The sequence below is a fragment of the Podarcis gaigeae genome, assembly GCF_964106915.1.
Source record: "Podarcis gaigeae genome assembly, chromosome: 8".
NCBI lineage: Eukaryota > Metazoa > Chordata > Lepidosauria > Squamata > Lacertidae > Podarcis > Podarcis gaigeae.
Genome location: NC_139684.1, coordinates 76,438,737 through 76,459,339, shown reverse-complemented (window position 1 = coordinate 76,459,339; position 20,603 = coordinate 76,438,737). Strand labels below are relative to the sequence as shown.

At 45.3% G+C, this 20,603-nt stretch overlaps 2 protein-coding genes and 1 long non-coding RNA gene across 4 annotated transcripts in view; 1 reads left to right on the top strand and 2 right to left on the bottom strand.

The window, feature by feature from the left end:
* The window catches only part of LOC310851730 (phospholipase A2 inhibitor 25 kDa subunit-like), a 1,159,037-nt gene that overhangs the window by 130,639 nt on the left and 1,007,795 nt on the right, over window positions 1–20,603 (top strand). The window lies entirely within an intron of this gene.
* LOC310851617 (phospholipase A2 inhibitor and Ly6/PLAUR domain-containing protein-like) overlaps window positions 1–20,603 on the bottom strand; it is a 309,684-nt gene that overhangs the window by 174,773 nt on the left and 114,308 nt on the right. The gene's annotated exons all lie outside the window — the stretch shown is intronic.
* LOC310851853 lies at window positions 3,735–6,411 on the bottom strand. Its single transcript, XR_014567884.1, has 3 exons — window positions 6,364–6,411; window positions 4,985–5,107; window positions 3,735–3,878 (listed from the first exon to the last, which is right to left on the bottom strand). It is a non-coding gene; the product is annotated as an uncharacterized lncRNA (long non-coding RNA).

Sequence of the window (20,603 nt, the reverse complement as noted above, 5' to 3'; positions counted from 1 at the left end):
CTTTGGAGAAGCAGGCTGGACACCGCAGACCATTTTCAGCCAGCATCTTCCGATCAGGAACGGCCAAGATCACAAATATATGGAGCATGTTAATGGTTTTGTCTATTTTTGTATCTGTGTGTGATAATTCACTTATTTTGCCAATTAAAAGACTGACCAGGACCAGCTCAAGGCTGATTTAGGAGGACATGGATAAGATATGTGGGTTGTAAGGTCAATATTTGAAACAATTGAATATTAACTTGAAGGGACCATAAACTGTTCATGAGCTGTTCATGAGCCTAGATATCCAATTATTCTGTTTGAAATAGATCATTCACGGACTTAAAAAGCATATGGAATGTTATAAAGGTTTCTTAAACTTTGTATTCTTGGCCCAGGTCTTTTTTGAGGGGACTTACCCACTGAGTTAATTAACCTAGGCCAAGGTCTTAATTTTGGCTTGCTAGACACCTCTTGATTCTAGCAAATTATCTTGATGTATGTCAGAAGCAACTTGCGAGGTGACAATCTGCAGAAGTGGGTCATTAAAATAACAGATTAGCACAGCAACACCTCAAAGGAATGGAGGCTGCTCCCTGTGTAATAGGGTTAAGTTTTATTAGAATATGAGGGATGTGACCGTTCTCAGGAAAAGACAAGCTTCCAAGACAAGAATGCTACTGTGCCTATGAGAGGGACAGAACTCCTTGTTGTGGACACCTTCATTGTAGGATTCAGGTTGTATCTATTTATAAATAAAAAATAAATCATAAAGGCACCACAATGTCAGCTGTGTATTTTGGTCCCACAAGAAACAGACCCTGGGTTGAAGCACACCTGGTACCCCTAGAATCTCAAATCACTTGGATATAGGGGTGATGTGTAACAACATCTTAATATCCAGTAAAAATATGGCTGGGAAAAGGGGCACTGGCACTGTGCAGGATCAGATCCTCCCACCTATCAGAAGGAGGATCTGATCCGGTAGGTTGCTGCTACAAGGGGCAGGAAGAAGGAGAGGCCTTTTTGGAAAGACAACCCATCCCTTCTCAGCTGCCCAGTAGGTCCATCTTTTTCACAATTTCTTCTTATGCCTGCCTCTCTGTCCTGCTTGCCGCTACACTCCTTGAGAGGCCCTAATAGTCCTGGAGCTGATCAACTGAACCTGTATCCATGTGGGGCTGTCTCACCCCATTTGAATGAGGCTCAGGTTCTCTGCTAATATACTAAGGATCCAGGCCATAGCCAAATCCAGTGCACAGCCCTAACATGCTAAGGACTCCAGAATACCTGGAAGTAAAAAACAAAAAACAAGCAGCATTGATGTTTATTGACACTGAAAAGGCATTTGATAATATCTCTTGGTCATTTATGCATAAGGTTCTAGAGGAGATGGAATTTGGTTTAGAAGAGGAATAGATGCAATTTATTCAGAGCAACAAGCAAGATTGTTAATAATGTTATTACAGAAAAATGTAAAATCATGAAAGGGACAATACAAGGATGTCGCTTATCACCATTATTGTTTATTTTAATATGAGAAGTCCTGGTGAGAAACATAAAAGCAGAAAAAACTATTAGAGGAATAGTAGTAGGAAATAAAGCATATAAATTGAAAGCATTTGCAGACAACCTTGTTATAATGGTTGATGACCCCCCAAATTCACTATTGAAAGTATTAGAACAAATACTGAAATTCGGACAGGTATTAGGTATTTAATTGCATAAGAATGAGACTAAACTCTTAGTGAAGAATGTTTCAGAGCAAGATAAAAAGGAGATACAGCAGAAGACAGAGATAGGTATATTTTAAAAAGTTAAATATTTGGGAATATGGTTGACAGCTAAGGATATTAATATATTTAAAGACAACTATGAAAATTATGGAAAGGAAAAAAGGAAATTAGAAATCTGGGGAAGGATGAATTTGTCTATATTAGGCAGAATGCCAGGGATCAAGATGAGTGTTTTGCCAAAAGTGTTGTTTTTATTCCAATCAATCCCAGTGATAAGCAATGCGAGCTGCTTCAAAGAGTAGCAAAGAGATATTTCAAGATATATCTGGAGAGGGAAGAAACGAAGAATAAAACATAAATTATTAATAGATGTTAAAGACAGAGGAGGCTTCTCTCTACCAGATTTAAGACTATATTATGAAGCATCCTGCATTTGCTGGATCTGGGAGTGGATAATTCTAAAAGAAGCTGATCTGCTGGATCTGGAAGGTTATGATAATAGATTTTATTGGCAAGTGTATTTATGGTATCATAAGGCCAAAGTACATAGAAGATTTCATAATCATATAATAAGAAATGTGATATTTAAAGTTTGGGAGAAATATAAAGATTTACTAGAACAAAAAACACCATGGTGGCTTTCCCCGTGACAAGCAGTATCTTTTTTAAAAAGGTAAATATGAGGACAGGTTGGCTGACATATAGAGAGCAGTTAACAGAAACAGATAATCAATTAAAATTAAAAGATTATGAAGAAATCAGTAGAAAAGTAACCGACTGGCTACAATATTTTCAGTTAAATGAAACCTTTAAAAATGGTGAAAAGAAAGGATTAGTTATGAAGTGTCAAAGTTTCAGAGAGCAATTGTAGAAAACAATACAAAATTGCTGTCAAAAATGTATAATTTGCTTCTGGAGTGGGATACTAAGGAAGAACAAGTCAAATGTGTGAAGATCAAATGGGCAAAAGACGTGGGACATAATATACAAATGTCAGACTGGGAAAGGCTTTGGAAAACAAATTTACAGCATGTACCCAACCGAAAGAAAATTATAATAAAATTATGTACCGGTGGTATTTAACCCTGGTTAAACTAGCAAAAACATACAGAACAAGATCCAACAACAGAGGGTACATTTTATCATATGTGGTGGAAATGTAAGGTCATTAATAACTTCTGGGAAATGATCTACAGTCATACCTCAGGTTACAGACGCTTCAGGTTGCGTTTTTTGGGGTTACGGATCCCCTGTATCCCAGAAGTACCGGAACAGGTAACTTCCGGGTTTCGGCGGTCGCGCATGCGCAGAATCGCTAGATTGCGCTTTGCGCATGTGCAGAAGCGCCAAATCACAACCCACACATGTGCAGACGCGCTGCTGCGGGTTGCAAACGTGCCTCCCGCATGGATCACGTTTCGCAACCCGAGCGTCCACTGTATAATGAAATGAAAAAAAATATTTAGAGTAACTTTTGTAAAACAAAAAACCAGCAGCCTTTTAAATAGGTATTATAGGAGCAGAGGTTCCAAAAGACCAGAAGAAATTGTTGATGTATGTTACAACGGCCACCCGGATATTGCTAGCCCAAAGATGGAAAGAGGAAGCAATCCCTACCAAAGAAGACGGGCAGACCAAGTTAATGGACTATGCTGAAATGGTGAAATGGTGAAAGCTCAGAAACCAAGATGAGAAATTTTAAAAAGAATGGGAAACGTTTATTATATATTTACAAAAGTACTGTAAACATCTTAATACATTGGCAGGTTTTTAAAAACACTTGTAATTTTAGAGACGGTACAGGAAACTCGAGGTTAAAATACAAATTTGGAGTAGAAAGGATATGCAGTTAAAAAAGATTTTCTTTTCTTTTCTCTTTTTCTTCTTTAATTTTTTGATGTAGTGTTTGTTCTCTTTTGTTTATATGCGATGCTTGTTACACTTGCAGAAAACCCAATAAAAACATTATTTCCTTTAAGAAAAGGATTCTAAAATGATGCAGAAACTTACGGCTGAGAGTTTCACTGTTACACAGATCAGTGTTGCAGCAGTGCCTCTTCATCTGAAAGAATTTGCCATCTGCTGCAGTGAAGCTGTAATCACCTGAGAAGCAATAGTGGGATGACGAGCACCAATTCGAAAGTTGCACTCGGGGATCAACTATGAAAAAGAATTTGAAAGAAATATTTAGTTCAGGGGGCGGGATGCAGATTTATAGCTTCTAAGGCACATTCATTGTAATGGTTCTAGGTTTCTACGTTGCCTGAATCAAGACCATTTCAAACTGACAATATGGAAAAGTATTATTAAATTGGGCAATGGAATGTATGCAGAACTTCATTTCAGGTCAAAATTGTAGCACAAAGACTCATGCCTGCCTCTATGCATCTGATAATGCATGTGACATACACTGCACCCTCTCTACTAGTTGATTGTAAGAGTTTGCAGGTTGGGGAAAATGCTTCCCTGAACTCTTGTTCCCAACGCAAGACACTTGGCAAGACATTGCATTGCACCAACTTTACTGCCCCCTTGCCTCTCTCCCTCCAAGAATGTAGCAGTGATGTTGGAGGTTCATCAGGGTGGAGGGGCGCACTTTGAATCAAGCTGGGTAACTGAATCCCTTTTTAGAGGCGAACTACATGAATACTTTCTTTATATTGGTTCCTTTCTCATTGTTTCATCACTGAGAATTACTTCAAAATAACTTGAGTGGGGGGGAGGCCATGGAGCCATGAAAGTTTGAAGTATCTTCAACTCCAATCCCGATTACATAGCTTTTGAATAGTTTTTATAGATCTGTGAAAGGACTCTCAATTTTAAGGTCATTTATGACAAAGGGGATGTTCAGCTTATATTCCAGGCTTATTGTCCTAGTTTGATAACCAAAACTAATCTGGAGTTCATTGGTTTGGCTCTATAGGGATTTCTGGTTGATGCAAATCAAGTTCTCCAAGCTTGGCGATCAGCCCCCAGATTCGGCCACTGGTTGTGATCAGGTGATGTTAGATTCCCCATTTTCATATGCAAGCCATTCCTTACTTCAGATGTTGTTGAGCTACATCTCCCATCTTCCCTGACTGGTGGCCAGGCTAGCGGAGGCTGATGGAAGTTCTAATCCATCTACAGCTGAAGTGTCACAGTTTCCTCACCTCACTTTTTCATAGGTGAGTTGCCCCAGCATAGACTTCTATATGCTAGTAGAACCCTTAAAGTTCACCTATCTTAACCTGGATCTAATCCAACAGCAAAAGACAAAGTCTTACTTATATTTGTTCGCAGAGCACTAGCAACACAGGAATCTTGGTTTGAGTCACAAGTTTTTTCCACATAGCCATATGTTGTCAGTCCAGTCTTGTTATAGGCAGTTCTGCACTTCCTAGCCAGTGCTGAGGACAGGAGCAAAATATTACTTCATAGATTATTATTACCATTACCATTATTATTATTTGGTGTTGTGGTTTGCTTAATGAGACCCAGAGGAGGAGGTGATAGTGAATTAAAACTTTTAAATTAAAAGGGGTTCAATTTAATAAGCATTTTAATAGAATAATATGAAATGATATGAGTAAAACACTCATTAATTAAAGCTCTTGAAGCCATTGACCAAAAAAAGTAGCATATTTCAGACATAAGTTGCTGGAACCCACAGTAAGACAGAGTGTTGCACCTTTGCTGAGGTCCTAATTGTGTGCTTCCCATAGCCAATGTGTTGGCCAATGTGAGGACAGGTTCCGGGACCAAGGATGAACAAATCTATCAGTTTTGCTTGCTCTCAATTTCAAATTTTTCAAATTTATTTATCTGCAGCCAAGCTCAAGGCTGTGTACTTGGTTCTCCCTTCCCCATTTTATCCTCAGAAGGTTCCTGTGAGGTAGGTTAAGCTGAGTGATTGTGCCTGGTCTAGGATCCCCCAGTGAGCTTTGTGGCTCAATAGGGATTCAAACCCTGGCCTCCTGGATCCTTGTCTAACACTCTCATCACAACTGCAAACTGGCTCTCTTAAATTCAGCTCCCCAGATTTCTACAATCAACGAGTAGTAGTAGCAAAACTGGATCCTCAGCAGTGGGTTTCTGTGATCTGTTCCAAGAGGATGGTTTTTTTCTTATTAAAATGTATTTAATTTCTTCCTGCTATGGCCATCCTTTGTTTTCTCCCATTTCCTTTCCTAAGCAACTTTTACTCACCATTTCAATGGAATTACTATTCTGTCCTATTTTCTAAGTCTTATTTTCTCCCCCTCTCCCATTGAAGAAAAGATTGTTCACCTTCTTAGTACTTTCTCTGCATTTTGAAATCATATCCAACATTTTCATCTGACCATCTCTTGCCTTTGCACATCCCCCATCTGTTTCCACACCTAACCATGTGTCTGTCTCGTGTGTGTGTGCATAAACACACACCCACACACACCCACACACCAACAAACACAACACACACACACAGAGGGAGATCCTTGATTTGTGTGTTTTGCTGGAACTCAATAGAAATAAACTCGCGACTTGACTCTCCCCTAATTTCTCTTGGTAACCCAGCAGTCCTTGCTCTCTATGGTGTTGATCTACACTCCCAACTCCCCTTCCCTCCCAAGCAGCAAGTTCTCTTCAGTGTCCTCTAAAGGTAATTTAATGTTCCCCATCTTACCTGGACAAAGCAGGGCCAAGAGGAGGCATGCTCTCAGGTGTGCCTTCATTATTCTAGAAAGATTAGGAGACTCAGAACAGAGATGGATCAACAAGGATATTTATTCAGGTAGAGGCTTGCCTGGAGAGATTTATAGGCCATGGATTCATGTCGGAGGCAACACTTGGGAACAAATAGTTCAGTGAGGTCTGGAAATGGGGGTTGTTTGTTCATTACAAAGATAAAGAGGGACATATTAAAATTCAAAGCTCGCTGTTGGAATTCTCTAAATTATTTCTCTATAATCTCATTACTTGTTAATAGACACCTCTCAGATTTATTCCTAATAATAATAATAATAATATTTTTACCCCACCCATCTGACTGGGTCACCCCTGCTGCTCTGGGTGGCTTCAAGTATATACAGAAACATTCTTCTTCTTCTTCTTTGGCGATCACTTGAAGCCTTATAAGATTGTCTTCTATAAACACGGTGTCAGGGGCTCAGGAGCAGAGGCACAGGGGAGAGAGGAAATGGAGAGCGAAGGGGAAGAATCTGAGGGCAGCGTAGGGGAGTATGACAGTGGCACGAGAGATTCCATGAGCTTCTCCAGCGAATCAGAAGATTCCCAGAGGGGGGCGCCGAGGGCCAGGGCAAGGGGGGTCCCAGGGGGGATGCACCAGAAGCAAGGGGCCAGCGGGGACTCCCAAAGCAGCAGCGGGAGATCAGGACCAGCTCCCCCACCAGAGCGTAGTGGGGGGGGGAAAGAGTCCCATGTATCAGGGCCAGCGTCTCCTCCAGCAGGGAGAGAAGATGAGTCAGGGCTGACCACGCCTCTATCGGAGAGTGAGGGAACAGAGGGGAAGTCAGGTCCAGCTAGCCTCCCCAAAGGGGGAAGCAGTGACAGGAGCAGTGTAATGGTCAGGAGAAAGGTTGCCGGCTGGGCGCGCGCGCCAAGTTCAAATGTACAGGCGCGCCGGACAGCAGAAAACCCGGATTGGGAACCAGGTCCTAAAGCCCGCCAGAGGCGGGGTGAAGACTCAGGGGACTCAGCGTCAGAAGAGTCTAGAAAGGGCAAGACCCCAGCGGACAGGCGGACCCAGAGGGGGAAAGAGCAAAGGAGGAGGTGGAGCAAGGCTAGAGTCTTAAACTGGTGTCTGGGAGGAGGAGATTCAGACGGAGCTTCAGCGGTCTAGAGTTTGAGACGTAGAGCTGTGCGTCTCAAATGGCTTTGAAATTGAAACTGAACTTCAATAAAGACTTTTGTATATAACAACGAACTGGCGTTGGTCCTTTGTGAGCTGGGACCTCAGGCAGCTCTGACACACGGTTTTAACAATGAGTCTGTAAGTGACTGTGGAGAACAATTCTGGACCCACACGTCCTTCCACTGTGGGGACATTGGTTCCCGGGCAGGAGTTGATCACGGTGTGGATTTGCCAAGCATGCCTTCCTCTTAGCATGTTTCTCCCTTGTGTCCTGAGTTTGAGTGTCTTCAAAGCCCATGACACCTTTGGTAAAGGCTGTTCTCCAACTGGAGCGCTCGCAGTCCAGTATTTCCTAGTTGTCTATGTTTATACTACATTTTTTTAGATTTGCCTTGAAACTGTCTTTTAACCTCTTTTGTTGACCACCAGCATTACACTTTCCATTTTTAAGTTTGGAATAGAGTAATTGCTTTGGAAGACGATAATCAGGCATCCCCACAACATGAGCAGTCCAACAAAGCTGATGTTGAATAATTATTGCTTCAACACTGGTGCTCTTTGCTCCATCCAGTATACACTGATATTGTTTCGCCTGTCTTCCCAAGTGATGTGTAAGATTTTTCAGAGACACCGTTGATGGAATTTTTCAAGAACTTGGAGATAGCATTTGTAAGTGGTCCAGGTTGCACAAGCATACAGTAAGGTTGGTAGTACAATGGCTTTGTAAACAAGCATTTTGGTTTCCCTGCGAATGTCCCGGTCCTCAAACACTCTACACTTCAATCAGGAGAAAGCTGCACTTGCACAGCTCAGGCAATGCTGGATTTTGGCATCAATGTTGACCCTTATGGAAAGATAACTGCCCAGGTAGGAGAAGTTGTATTCTAAAGGTTGGGAGGTCATTCCACAGTGTGGGCACCACTACCAAAAAGTTTCTCTGCCTGGTTCCCTCTAAACTCACTTCTCAAATTGAGAGAACTGCCAGAAGGCCCTCAGAGCTATATCTCAGTGTCTGGGCCGAATAACAGTGATGGAGACTCTCCTTCAGAGAAAGCTTGGATATCAGATTCAAATAGAATGGGCTGTGGGTCACATGGATGCAATGGAGGCGTTATCCATTAAAACTGATCCTCCTGTCTTGGCCGTGATATGTTTTTCTACATCTTTGAGAGCTATGATGGGGTTAGATACCACCTCTATTGCATATTTAACATGTTTTCTTTAGTGTTATAACATGCCGTACACTTCATAGTTTTTTTCCAGAGGTTTTCCCACTCATTCAGCATTATAGGGTGTCTAATATCTTGATCCCATCTAATCATAACTGCCTTAACCAGTCAAGGAGGAGTCGGTACACCTTTGATATTATTTTCATATTATTATTCACTATTTCCTTCTCAAATTTAGAAGGTTTGATAGCAAATCAATTCTTCTCATCCTATTTAAATGTCTTGCAGAGTTGATGATATTCCAGCCAGCTCAAGAGCTGATAATCATAATTTAAATATTCATGTCAACCGAAACGGTTGTTATGCCCTTCTAAATTTAATAGCTCGTTATTTTTAAGATAACCCTAGTCTGTTATCCAAGAAAAGCAGACTGTTTCATAATATAATTTTAGGTCAGACATGCCAAAAAAACACCCTTTCTTTAAGGTCAATAAGAAGTGTGTGCTTTATTATTGGTCTGTTTCCAGACCAAATGAATTTAAATATTTCCCTCTGCCAGTTTTCAGTGCAGCTTGTTTGCCATATAACTGGAATGGCTTGAAACAAAAAAAAAGCATCTTTGGTAAAATATTTAATTTAACAGCCGAAATATGTCCCACAAAAGATAATTTTAATTTGCTCCAAATTTACATATTCCTTTTAGCTTTAGACCATGCCTTGATGTAATCATCTTCATAAAGATTAATATTTTTTGTGTTAACCATATTCCCAACAATTTTATTTTTTGGCAGACTTTTAGATGTGTTACCCTTTCAATTTCATCTTTTTCCAATTGGGAGAGATTTTTTGCCATTAATTTTGTATTGGATTTGTTCAATTTAAACCCCAATACCTTCCCAAAGTTGTTAATTAAGACTCTCTCTGGGATTTTCGGTTGTGATGATAAGGTCATCTGCAAATGCCCGCATATATATATATATATATATATATATATATATATATATATATATATGCAGGTTTTGGTGTCCTCGGGTGTCTTCCCGTGTAAAAGTTGGGGTGTCTAGGCGACGTTTCGACGAGGTCTCACTCGTCATCTTCAGGCTGGTGCTTTCGGCTTCTTGTTACTGGAACAGAGCGGGATCTCAATGTTTGAGTTCCTATAAATACTGTAGAGGGGGTGTGGTGTCTAGCCTCCAATGTTCTGGGCAGAGAGGAAGTTCCCAGGCTAGTGTGCCTTTTCTTCTTTTGTTCCTTAATTACTTGAGAGATACCTTGAGTGATTTCTTGAGTGATATCCTGAGTACCACTTAGGTGGGTCATTAGGTGTGGATTAGTTGCTAAAGTCTTTGTGTCTTGACCTCTTGAACTTTGTGAAGAGTTTTCCTGAGAAGATGGCTGTATTGCACTTAGTTGTGCTTTGGCTTGGCTTCGTGTATAGGGGCGAGCTGTGGTTTTGTGGCTTGTGTCAGCCAGATCTGTGTAGGGATTGCAGGGGGGTGCAGCATCCGGAGGTGCCACCATGGATTGGCTACTGGATGGTGTCAGTAATTCATCTGTGGAGAGGGTCTGGGTTTGGGTCTGGTGTGGTTGATTGGTGTTGGCGTTCTGTGTGCCTCTGGATCTGGTGTCAGTTTTTGTGGGGAGGACACATCCCGCTTGCCAGACATCTGGAAATTAGCCCTCCCCACAAAAACTGACACCAGATCCAGAGGCACACAGAACGCCAACACCAATCAACCACACCAGACCCAAACCCAGACCCTCTCCACAGATGAATTACTGACACCATCCAGTAGCCAATCCATGGTGGCACCTCCGGATGCTGCACCCCCCTGCAATCCCTACACAGATCTGGCTGACACAAGCCACAAAACCACAGCTCGCCCCTATACACGAAGCCAAGCCAAAGCACAACTAAGTGCAATACAGCCATCTTCTCAGGAAAACTCTTCACAAAGTTCAAGAGGTCAAGACACAAAGACTTTAGCAACTAATCCACACCTAATGACCCACCTAAGTGGTACTCAGGATATCACTCAAGAAATCACTCAAGGTATCTCTCAAGTAATTAAGGAACAAAAGAAGAAAAGGCACACTAGCCTGGGAACTTCCTCTCTGCCCAGAACATTGGAGGCTAGACACCACACCCCCTCTACAGTATTTATAGGAACTCAAACATTGAGATCCCGCTCTGTTCCAGTAACAAGAAGCCGAAAGCACCAGCCTGAAGATGACGAGTGAGACCTCGTCGAAACGTCGCCTAGACACCCCAACTTTTACACGGGAAGACACCCGAGGACACCAAAACCTGCATTCCTGTACCCGTGAAAATCTACGAAAGCAAATATATATATATATATATATATATATATATATATATATATATATGTCAGGGAACTGCCATCGGAGCCAAGAGTGGAGGTAAGGCTCCCTAGCGATGCAGGAGAAGGGTCCAGTAGGGAGAGAGGGAACACTTCCTCTGAGGAAGGAAATCAGCGTGACACCAGGAAGAAAGGGGAGCAGGGAAGGACTTCGGAGAGATGGCTCCAAGACTCTTCCACAGAGACCAGCGGGGAGAGCCCAGGACCTCCGCTGGCCACACCCACTCTGCGCAGAAAACTTCCGCGCAGGGAGGCTAGGCGGAGACTTGGTGTCAAAGAGCTTTTATGCTGGAAGAAGTTCAGGAAACGCCCACTGACGGATTCTGCCAGTGACTGACACAGCCACGGAGAAAGGGCTGTCCAGCCAGGGAAAGGTTGCCTAGAGCAGCGGCCACTTACGCACGAGCAACCCCAATTCCCTTTACAGCAATCCATCAGTCCTTGACGTTGCTTGTGCACAACGACAGGACAGGCAGCATCATGAGTCTAACCGGAGGAGCAGGCGCCGGAGAAGGAGCAGCGGCAGTGCCAAATCTGGAGGAGAAAAACCGAGATTTGGAACAGCAGGTGGCCCTGTTAGCGGCATGGCTAAATGAAAGGCGGACTCAGGATGCCCAGGGGAAGCCAACCCCCATGGCAAGGAAGGTACCGGGACTGGTGCACAAGTTTGGGGGAAACCCCAGAGATTATAATGCATTCAGGACGGAGGTACAGTACGCGTTGGAACTGCAGTATGATGACTTTGCTGACGATGGGGAGAGGGTGGCTTATGTTATCGGCCATCTTCAGGACGCGGCCAGAGAATGGATCCGGCCATCAATGGCAACGCAGATTGCTTCCCTAAAGGACCTTAGGAAATTTTTTGGCGCCATGGATACCATGTTCTCAAGTGAAGTGGAGCAGAGTGTGACGCACAGGGAACTGATGGCGTGCAAGCAGGGGGGCCAGTCAGTTAGAGAGTACTGGTCGCATTTTGCGATGCTTATCCACAGACTTGGGTGGGAACTGGGTTCGGAATCCGTGCAAATGCTGTTTGAGGAAGGCTTATCCCCCTCGGTGAAGGACGAACTTTCCCGCGCGCCCCGCCCTCAATCGATGGATCAGCTGACTAAGGCTGTACTTGTGATAGGAGTACGCCAAGAAGCGCACGCTCTAGAGAAGCGGGAAGGGAGAGGAGAGCGTTGGCATGACAACCGCATTCCTGAAATACCGGATCAACCTTCCCAGCCAGTGGAACCAATGGAGATTGGGGGAGCGCGCGGGGGGGGGGGCGTTCAAACTCCAGCGAAGTTCGAAAGAAGGAGGGGAAAACAGTCAAGAAGTGTTTTCTCTGCCAACAGCCAGGACATTTTGCCAGGGTCTGCCCTCAGAGGAAGGCATGGCAAGGAATGGTGGGGGCTGCTGGCTGTGAGGAGGAGGGGGATAAGGAGCAGGGAAAAGCCAACGCTTGGTTGCCGATCAGCGGGCACAGCAGCCAGGCCAGCAACCAGTAAAAGTGCCCAAGCCAGACCCACCCCCAAGCAGCCATAGCCATAGAGGTGGTACTAGAACTCCCTAATGGGCACCCAATCAAGGTGAAGGCACTGCTGGATTCAGGCAGTTCTTGCAATTTTTTCAGCAAGGATTTTGCGCTGGAGCACCAGCTCCACCTCCTGCCTCTAGAGTGTCCCTTACAAGTAACGACCATTGATGGCAGAGAACTCCTGGGAGGGGAAGTGATGCACCAGACTCCCCCCATGAAAATGAGGGTTTCCAGACACACAGAAACCATTGCCTTCCACGTAGCCACACTGGCAGGACCACCAATCATACTGGGGATGAGCTGGCTGGCACTACATGATCCAGTAGTGGCATGGCACCAGCGGACAGTTACTTTTGGATCAGCTCACTGCTTGGAACACTGTCACGGGGAGGAAACCCCGAGGATGGCCGTAGCCAGGGTGGCAGGGATGGCAGTGGGGGGAAAAGGGAAGGTACCACCACAATACGCTGACCTGCAGGATATCTTCAGTGAGAAGGAAGCAGATAGACTACCCCCCCATAGGCCCTTTGACTGTCAAATCAACCTACTCCCAGGAGCTCAGCTGCCAGTGGGTAAACTGTATGCCATGTCGGACAGGGAGATGCAGGAGTTGCGGGAGTTTATTGACAAGAACCTGAAAAGAGGTTTCATATGAGAATCAAGGGCGGTGGGAGGCAGTCCGGTGTTCTTTGTGGACAAAAAAGACACTAAACAGCCCAGATTGGTCGTAGATTTGAGGGCATTGAACCTTGTATCGGAACCAGTGACCTTCCCAATGCCCAGGATTGACGATATTTTAACCAGGGTGAGGAAGGGGAAATTTTTTACCAAGCTGGACCTTTGGGGAGTGTACAATTTGATTAGGATGAGGGAGGGGGATGAATGGAAAACCACCATGTTCACCCCTCTGGGGGCCTTTGAGTACCTAGTTATGCCTTTTGGATTACAATCAGGCTCCGCCTGTATTCAATCTTTCATGCACCACGTGTTGGGATCCCTGCTGTACAAGAATTGTGTGGCCTTTTTAGATGACGTGTTAATCTATTCGGAGAACGAGGAGCAGCATGTCAGAGATGTCCGGGAAGTGCTAAAGAGGCTACAGGAGCACCAGTTGTGGGTCAAACTGGAGAAGTGCCAATTCCACGCCCGAGAGGTCGAGTTCCTGGGATACAAGTTGTCAGACAAGGGCCTAGCTATGGACCCAGGCAAGGTGCAGGCGGTGCTGGAATGGAAGACCCCCAAGACCCAGAAGGATGTGCAGAGGTTCCTGGGGTTTGGGAACTTCTATCGGAAGTTCATCAAGAACTTCGCCCACTTAACCACACCCATCACAGATTGTCTCAGTAGCAAAAGGAAGTCCATCTGGACAGAAGAGGCACAGCAATCTTTTGAAAGGCTAAAGAAGGCTTTTGCTTCGGAAGAGCAGCTCTTGCACGTGGATCTGCAGAAGCCAATGAGGCTGGAGACAGACGCGTCAGACTGAGCCGTGGGGGTGGTGCTGCTACAGCCGGGAGACCATTCCAGCTGGAGGCCGTGCGCCTTTTTCTCGAGGAAGCTGAGCAAGTCGGAGCAAAACTACACGGTGTATGACCGGGAACTGCTTGCAATTTATGAAGCTTTTCGATGCTGGAGACATTTGTTAATAGGGGCGCAGCACAAGATCCAGGTGTGCACGGACCATAAGAACCTGGAATACTGGAGGACTGCACGGGTACTTAACCAGTGACAGGTGCGATGGGCTCAGGAGTTCTCCAAGTTTTTCTTCAAGATTCGGTACGTGCCGGGAGAGGAAAACATCAGAGCAGACGCCCTCTCCCGGAAGCCAGAGTACATGGAAGGAGAGGGACCACCAGAAGCCCGACATGTGATCCCTGAGAACCGATGGGTGTGTGGGGGAGTGTTGGTAGGGAGACGAGAACTAGCCGGGCTGACGAGAGACGACGAGTTTGCCCAAACCAAAATCAGGGAACTCAGGGGCAAAGGAGAAAACCATGGGGGGGTTGAGGAGAAGGAAGGGGTACTGTATTACAGGGGAGCACTGTACGTACCAGGGGATGACTTGAGGAAAAGGGTACTCAAACAACTCCATGATAACCTGGCGGCGGGGCATTTCGGTCAACACAAAACCATGTTGCTTGTCACCAGGCAGTTCTGGTGGCCAAGAGTGAGGGAAGATGTACGGGAGTACGTACGGGGGTGCGACCGCTGTCAGCAAGCGAAGGGCGAGAGGGCAGCGCCCACGGGGTTACTGGAACCCTTACCGACACCGGGAAGACCATGGGAGGTGGTATCCATAGATTTTATGACCGATTTGCCCAAGTCAAGGGGCAAAACAGCCGTCATGGTGGTTGTCAACCTGTTAACAAAAATGTGCCATTTTATCGCTTGCTCGCATGCAGTGACGGCAGAGGAAACTGCCAGGCTGTTTGTGGATCACATCTTCAGGCTGCATGGCGCCCCCTTGAGGGTTTTGTCCGACCGAGGAAAGCAATTTATTTCCAGGTTCTGGAGGAAGCTCATGAGCTTGCTGCAAGTCGAAGTGAGCTTCTCGACGGCCAGACACCCAGAGACCAACGGGCAAGCGGAAAGAGCGAACAGTATACTCCAACAATACCTACGCTGCTATTTCAGCAAGAAGCAGAACGATTGGGTGGAGAAACTAGCGCTGGCCGAATTTGCCTACAATAACGCTGAACATGTGTCCACGGGAATGAGCCCGTTCATGGCTAATTATGGGTGTCACCCCAGGGCCTTCCCAGGGGAAGGGGAGGAGAGGTGGAGTGTACCGGCGGCAGAGCAGTTTGTGGAAGAAATGGAGGCCTTACACCAACAACTTAAGATGAACTTGGAACGGGCCAAGGAAGTGTACAAGAGACAGGCAGACAAGCACCGTAGGGAAGGGGAAACCATACGGGTTGGGGACCGGGTGTGGTTGTCAACCTAAGGGTTACCGTTCAAGGGAGGTTGCAAGAAGTTGCGGCCAAGGCGGCTGGGACCTTTCGAGGTAACACAGCAGGTTAATCCCGTGGCCTTTAGGCTCAAGTTGCCGACCAGCATGAAACTACACCCGGTGTTCCATAGGTCTCTACTCTCACCATACAGGGAGGGACTGGAATTTCCAGGGCGAGAGAGAGAGGTCCCCACACACCCACAGGTAGAGGAGAGGGAACTTAGTAGTCAAGCCACGGAAATACTTGATTCAAGATGATGAGGGAGACAGGTGGAGTATTTGGTGGCTTGGGAGGGGGAGCCCGAGTCGGAAAACACGTGGGTTCCTGTGGAAACCATCAGAGATGAGTATCTCCGGGGGGAGTTTCATAGCAGGTTCCCAAGGAAGCCCAAACCAATAGCGAGGTTCTGGGAGGAGCAATTTGGTACCACAGATGATGAAGATTTTATGGGGTTTCCGGCCTCCGAAGAGGAGGGAGGGGAGGTATCAGAGGGAGAGGAATCAGACTGGGAAGATTACCCCGTGAGAAGAGATAGCAGCAGGTGAAGAGCAATGTTTGAATCATCAGAGGATGGGGATAGCTCCTTCCGGGGATTCCCCGCATCATCGGCCGAGGAAAGGGAGGAATTTGGGCCAAAGGAATGGGCCGGAGGTGATGGGGGTCCTGGGGGGGGGGGGAGGTGGATGTCAGGGAACTGCCATCGGAGCCAAGAGTGGAGGTAAGTCTCCCTAGCGATGCAGGAGAAGGGCCCAGTAGGGAGAGAGGGAACACTTCCTCTGAGGAAGGAAATCAGCGTGACACCAGGAAGAAAGGGGAGCAGGGAAGGACTTCGGAGAGATGGCTCCAAGACTCTTCCACAGAGACCAGCGGGGAGAGCCCAGGACCTCTGCTGGCCACACCCACTCTGCGCAGAAAACTTCCGCGCAGGGAGGCTAGGTGGAGACTTGGTGTCAAAGAGCTTTTATGCTGGAAGAAGTTCAGGAAACGCCCACTGATGGATTCTGCCAGTGACTGACACAGCCGCAGAGTAAGGGCTGTGCAGCCAGGGAAAGGTTTAACCAGAGCAGCGGCCACTTACGCACGAGCAACCCCAATTCCCTTTAATATATATATATATATATATATATGCTTTCGTAGATTTTCACGGGTACAGGAATGCAGGTTTTGGTGTCCTCGGGTGTCTTCCCGTGTAAAAGTTGGGGTGTCTAGGCGACGTTTCGACGAGGTCTCACTCGTCATCTTCAGGCTGGTGCTTTCGGCTTCTTGTTACTGGAACAGAGCGGGATCTCAATGTTTGAGTTCCTATAAATACTGTAGAGGGGGTGTGGTGTCTAGCCTCCAATGTTCTGGGCAGAGAGGAAGTTCCCAGGCTAGTGTGCCTTTTCTTCTTTTGTTCCTTAATTACTTGAGAGATACCTTGAGTGATTTCTTGAGTGATATCCTGAGTACCACTTAGGTGGGTCATTAGGTGTGGATTAGTTGCTAAAGTCTTTGTGTCTTGACCTCTTGAACTTTGTGAAGAGTTTTCCTGAGAAGATGGCTGTATTGCACTTAGTTGTGCTTTGGCTTGGCTTCGTGTATAGGGGCGAGCTGTGGTTTTGTGGCTTGTGTCAGCCAGATCTGTGTAGGGATTGCAGGGGGGTGCAGCATCCGGAGGTGCCACCATGGATTGGCTACTGGATGGTGTCAGTAATTCATCTGTGGAGAGGGTCTGGGTTTGGGTCTGGTGTGGTTGATTGGTGTTGGCGTTCTGTGTGCCTCTGGATCTGGTGTCAGTTTTTGTGGGGAGGGCTAATTTCCAGATGTCTGGCAAGCGGGATGTGTCGTCACGCTTGTTCATGTTGTGAGGGTGTTTCTCTATCTCGATGTTGTATCTCTCTTCACACAAGTGCCCATTAATGAAGCCTTGACAGCTATTCAAAACAAATACAATCCCCCCGAATACATCTTGGACCTGACCAACCACTGCCTAACCAACACGTACTTCATCCACAATGGACAAAGATACAAACAGATAGAAGGAGCACCTATGGGATCACCCCTCTCACCGGTCATCGCAAACCTGTACATGGAACACTTTGAAACCAATGCTTTAGACAAGTCAGAACACAAACCCAAACTTTGGCTCAGATATGTTGACGACACCTTTGTAATTTGGCCACACGGGAAGGAAAAACTGGATAGCTTCCTCACACATCTCAACAACTTACACCCCAAAATACAATTCACTATGGAAATAGAAGCCAACAACCAACTTCCCTTCCTTGACGTCCTAATCTACAAAAAACCTGATGGCTCCCTAGGACACACTATCTACCAGAAAAAAACACACACCAACCGCTACTTACATGCACAATCACACCACCACCCTGCACAAATAAACTCCGTAGCCAAGACTCTCATCTCCAGAACCAAACGCCTGGCTGACAAAGACCACTTGACAACTGAGTTACAGAATCTCTCAAATGTGTTAATTGCCAATGGATACCAGCAAAACAGGATTACGAAGCTAATCCAAAAGGAAACACCCCCCAAAAACCAAGACACAGAAGAAAACAATGGCATGGCCCTCCTTCCTTATATCAAGGGCACTACAGATAAAATTAGCAAAATCCTCCATAAACACAATATCAAAACAGCCTTTTGCACCAACCAAAAAATAGCCAATATCCTCAGAAACCCCAAGGATAAAATCCAGTTGGAAAACCAAGGGATCTATGAAATACCCTGCAAAGTCTGCCCAGCCACGTACATTGGACAAACAAACAGACGAATAAATGCACGTATCGCAGAACACAAGAATGCCGTCAAAAAAGAAGAAAAAACTTCCTCTCTTTTCCAACACATGAAAGAAACAGGACACGAAATTAATTTTGCAGATTCCAAATTGCTCTTTAACACGGAACATCACCACAAGAGAATAATCATGGAAGCCATCGAGATAGAGAAACACCCTCACAACATGAACAAGCGTGACGACACATCCCGCTTGCCAGACATCTGGAAATTAGCCCTCTCCACAAAAACTGACACCAGATCCAGAGGCACACAGAACGCCAACACCAATCAACCACACCAGACCCAAACCCAGACCCTCTCCACAGATGAATTACTGACACCATCCAGTAGCCAATCCATGGTGGCACCTCCGGATGCTGCACCCCCCTGCAATCCCTACACAGATCTGGCTGACACAAGCCACAAAACCACAGCTCGCCCCTATACACGAAGCCAAGCCAAAGCACAACTAAGTGCAATACATCCATCTTCTCAGGAAAACTCTTCACAAAGTTCAAGAGGTCAAGACACAAAGACTTTAGCAACTAATCCACACCTAATGACCCACCTAAGTGGTACTCAGGATATCACTCAAGAAATCACTCAAGGTATCTCTCAAGTAATTAAGGAACAAAAGAAGAAAAGGCACACTAGCCTGGGAACTTCCTCTCTGCCCAGAACATTGGAGGCTAGACACCACACCCCCTCTACAGTATTTATAGGAACTCAAACATTGAGATCCCGCTCTGTTCCAGTAACAAGAAGCCGAAAGCACCAGCCTGAAGATGACGAGTGAGACCTCGTCGAAACGTCGCCTAGACACCCCAACTTTTACACGGGAAGACACCCGAGGACACCAAAACCTGCATATATATATATATATATATAATGATATTCTCCCCAGCCGCATGATTCAGAATAACATCAGCAGAAATGTGTTGGAATATTTGGAACTACGAATTGACAAACCAACAATTTTAATGGTGGTCGACGCGGAGAAAGCATTCGATAACATCGCCTGAAGATTTATGACAACTATGATGTTGCAACATATGGAGTTTAAAGATCTGTTCTGTAACAGAATCCAGGCTATCTATACCAAACAAATGGCAAAAATTATAATAAATGGAAATAGATAAGAAAAATGTGAATTTAATAAAGGGACGAGACAGGCATGTCCGTTCTCTCCGTTAATAATCATTTTAGTAATGGAAGTCTTAAATAAGAAAATCAGAGAGGAAAATAATATCAAGGGAATAACACTGGGGAATAATATATATAAATTTAAGGAAATATATAACATTCCTTATTCTTAAAATTATGGAATTTGAGCAGGGGGAACACATTTTGTCCTGGACTCCATCCCAGTGGTGGAGAGATCCAAATGCAACTGGGGTGAAGCCATGAATGCACTTTTTACTTTTGTTCAGAAGGGTATTTTATATACACATCTTGCTCTGAATCCTCCTTCTGGAGAAGCAAGTGGCATTATGAGAGTTTAAGGACAAAGTCCGGCAGGCAGAACACTAAGGAAGGGTGCAGAGTGTGGCCAGTGAGAGATGTGGCCCCTCTCACTTTTGAAAGGGAAAGGAAGGGGCAGGAAGTGGGAGCAGGAGAGCAGGAGGGAATCTGTGTGACCTAGCCAATGATTAGAGCTCCCCCCCCCCCTTTCTGAGTAGCAACATTACTTGTAGAAAAGCCTCCTTTAAAATCAGCTGGGCCTCATTCTCAAGGTAGTTGACAGTCTTCTCACTTTTACTTTCCTTTGGAGAATCAGGCTGGGCACTGCAGACCATTTTCAGCCAGCATGTTGTGATCAGGAGCTCCCAAAATCAAAAGGATAGCAAACATGTTAATGCTTTTGTCAGTTTTTGTATCTCTGAGTTATATTAATGGAATCCACCCTAGGACCTTAGAGTTTTGGTGGGGCAGCAGCAAGTAATATTTGATGAAAATATGATCTAGAAACAATGTGGATTCAGGACTGTCCATGGGACAAAGCCACCATTACTCTCTGAGATGAACGACCTTTACATGATGGGGGTGGGGGAGTGTGAACTTCCCTTTCTTTCTGAATCTCTCTGAAGATTTTCATGTCATCAATTATGGTGTCGCCTCTCTGAAAATATACAATCTTGGTCTATTTCTGAGTTAGCGGAGTCTGTAACCTGAAGCATATGTAACCTGAAGCGCATGTAACCCAAGGTACCACTGTATCTACATAGCAATTTTAAAGCAGGAACTCCTTAAA